The sequence below is a fragment of the Mustelus asterias genome, chromosome X (assembly GCF_964213995.1).
Source record: "Mustelus asterias chromosome X, sMusAst1.hap1.1, whole genome shotgun sequence".
NCBI lineage: Eukaryota > Metazoa > Chordata > Chondrichthyes > Carcharhiniformes > Triakidae > Mustelus > Mustelus asterias.
The window spans coordinates 8270467-8274230 of record NC_135834.1 but is presented as its reverse complement, the minus strand read 5'-3'; positions in this window follow the sequence as shown (position 1 = coordinate 8274230).

Sequence of the window (3764 nt, the reverse complement as noted above, 5' to 3'; positions counted from 1 at the left end):
CGGTTTCCTCCCACACTTCAAAGATGTGCGGGTTAGGTGCATTGGCCATGCTAAATTGCCCCTTAGTGTCCAGAGATGTACAGGTTAAGTGGATTGGCCATGCTAAATTGCCCCGTTGTGTCAGAGGGACTAGCTAGGGTAAATGCATGGGGCTATGGGGATAGGGCCTGGATGGGATTGTGGTCGGTGCAGATTCAATGGGCTGAATGGCCTCCTTCTGCACTGTTTGATTCTATGATTTGTAGCACGTGTGGGTATTGAACAGAGCCCTCTTAAACTCATGTCAACTCCTGGTTCGAATCTTACGCCTCACATGATTCTCCGAGTGTAAACATATCCAGGGATAGACTCTGGCTGCACTCAACAGCAGACAGCCAAAGAACAAGCAAAAAGGGAGCAGTTCTTACATACTTACCACAACCATTATAGTTTAGCCAGCTCCGCACATTGGAAATAATAGTTCACAACTGTCGTGCTAAACTAGGATATAAATAACGTGAGCTGTCCCCTTCATTTGCTCTCAATCTCCAAAAGCCATCTAGTCTGGCTCACTCCATTTAAAGGCAACAGACAGACTGAACGCTTTGAAGAAAGAGAGGCTTTGACTGCCCGCAAAAACGTTGGAAGGAGCGAACCGACTGAAGTCAATCTGTTAAATTCAAAAGTTGGAATAAAACAGGAGGTCATCCAGCCTCCCCCCACTTTCAGTCGAGAGAGAGAGAGAGAGCGAGAGAGAGAGTGTTCCAGGTTTCTTTTGCGATGGAAGTGCTTCCAGACACCACTTTTACCAGCCTGGCTCGAGATTTAAGGCCCCATTTTGTTCCAGACACTGCCCCCCCCCCCCCCCCTCAACCCCACACGAAAGGAAGTAGTTTCTCTCTCCCAACCCTATCAGTGGATACTATGGAATTCTGTGGTAGCACGGTGGCACAGTGGTTCGCACTGCTGTCTCACAGCGCCAGGGACCCAGGTTCAATTCCGGATGACTGTGCGGAGTTTGCACGTTCTCCCCCGTGTCTGCGTGGGTTTCCTCCGGGTGCTCCGGTTTCCTCCCACAGTCCAAAGATGTGCAGGTGAGGTGGATTGGCCATGCTAAATTGTCCCTTAGTGTACAAAGATGTACAGGTTAGGTGGATTGGCCATGCTAAATTGTCCCTTAGTGTCCAAAGATGTACAGGTTAGGTGGATTGGCCATGGTAAATTGTCCCTTAGTGTACAAAGATGTGCAGGTTAGGTGGATTGGCCATGGTAAATTGTTCCTTAGTGTCTAAAGACGTACAGGTTAGGTGGATTGGCCATGCTAAATTGCCCTTTGTGTCAAGTGGATTAGCAGGGTAAATACGTGTGGTTACGGGGAGAGAGCCGGGGTGGGATTGTGGTCGGTGCAGCCCTGATGGGCCAAATGGCCTTCTTCTGCACTGTCGGGGTTCTACAAAATAATGTGCTACACCACCTGAGATCATTGCCAAATCTCACTTCGCAGTCCTTTGCCCAAGCTAGGTCGCTGAGCTCCAGGTGAGGGACCACAATCAGCCTCAGAATACACAGTCACCTCGATCACTCTCGTCTAAGCATTAGCGACAGGGAAGTCCAAAGGTTGCTCAGCTGATTGGAAGAAAATGGCCAAACCGGGCCTGTGATCTCAATGCACATTTTGCTCGACCAACGAAATGTGAACTTTAACCTTTCTCGTGTGTTTGTTCAAGTCAGAGATACACAGTACGGAAACAGACCCTTCGGCCCAACTCGTCCATGCTGACCAAGTTTCCTACTAGTCCCATTTGCCTGCATTTGGCCCGTGTCCCTCAAAACTTTACCCATCCATGTACCTGTCCTCATGTCTTTTAAAGATAGAAGTTAACATCAACTATCTCGCCAGCCACTTCTTTGGAGAAACTTAGAATCCCACCAGAGAAGGAGGCCATTCGGTCCATCAAGCCTGCACTGACAACAATCTCACCCAGCCCCTATCCCCGTAACCCCAGCTATTTACCCTGCTTAATCTCCCTCGTGACATTAACATGCATCTGAGGTATGCACTGGAGTGACACACGGCTGGAGACCACGACCTTTCGACCTGAGCCAAGAATGACACGGATGGAGCCATGTTATCGCTTCCCTGATCCCCGAGCCACATCCACAGCTGACAGGGGCAAGGCAAGATGCCATGCTTTGTCTGTATCGCGCACAAGAAACAATACTTTTCACCGTATACTAATACATGTGACAATAATAAATCAAATATTAAGCTGGTCTTTCTCTACACCCCAGCTATGACTGTAACACTACATTCTGCACCCTCTCCTTTCCTTCTCCCCTATGTACTCTATGAACGGTATGCTTTTTCTGTATAGTGCGCAAGAAACAATACTTTTCACTGTATCCCAATACATGTGGCGGCGGCACGGTAGCACAGTGGTTAGCACTGCTGCCTCACAGCTCCAGGGTCCCGGGTTCGATTCCCAGCTCGGGTCACTGTCTGTGTGGAGTTTGCACATTCTCCTCGTGTCTGCGTGGGTTTCCTCCGGGTGCTCCGGTTTCCTCCCACAGTCCAAAGATGTGCGGGTTAGGTTGATTGGCCAGGTTAAAAAATTGCCCCTTTAGAGTCCTGAGATGCGTAGGTTAGAGGGATTAGTGGGTAAATATGCGGGGGTTGGGCCTGGGTGGGATTGTGGTCGGTGCAGACTCGATGGGCCGAATGGCCTCCTTCTGCACTGTAGGGTTTCTATGATTCTATGTGACAATAATAAATCAAATCAAAGATAGGTTCTTGCCAATGTTGTCCAAAGTTGGCTGCAGGTAGAGGGACAAGAGCGGCACTGATACCCTTAACTCAACAGAAATCTAGCAATCTCAGTTTTGAAGTTTCATCTCCTAGCAACAGCAGTTTTTTTTTAAGTGGCGGGGGGGGGGGGGGGGGGGGGCGGCGGTCCCCCACATTTCCACCACGCTTGGCGTGAAGAAACACATCAAAACTGCTGAGGGGCCTGGCTCGAAGGCCGCGACATCATGTCAAGTGGCGCAATATAGGATTGAATGATAGAATCCCGACAGTGCAGAAGGAGGCCATTCGGCCCATCGAGCCTGCACCAACAATCCCAACCAGGCCCTATCCCCGTAAATCCATGTATTTACCCTGCTCATCCCCCTGACACTAAGGGGCAATTTAGCATGGCCAATCCTCTTAACCTGCACATCTTTGGACACTAAGGGGCAATTGAGCATGGCCAATCCATCTAACCTGTAGATCTTTGGACTGTGGGAGGAAACCGGAGCACCCGGAGGAAACCCACACAGACACGGGAGAATGTGCAAACTCCACACAGACAGTGACCTGAGGCTGGAATTGAACCCGGGTCCTTGGCACCGTGAGGCAGCAGTGCTAACCACTGTGCCACCCTATGGCTGCTGGCGTTCTGCTGGCATTCTGCTGACCTGCAGTGGCTCAACATCTTCAGGGCAAAGAATGAAAGAAAGATCGGCGGGGACAGAACAGAATGGGGCCACATTTTTGTGAAAGTCTACACCAAGGCCCGAGGAGGCCTCTGGCTTTGCCTCCATTTCAGCGGGGGATTTGGCAGTGCCGTCTAGAAGTGAAAAATATTTTTGCATGTTTGAAAGAAAAGGCAGCAGCACGCAGATAGTATAGCACCTGTGCCCCAGCTGTGGCTGTGTTTAAACTGCTGGCAAAAAACGCCCCCAAAACATTGTCATCCCTTATCAAACAGCGTGGAGCAGCCGGAAAGGAGATCGAGGAGAGCAGG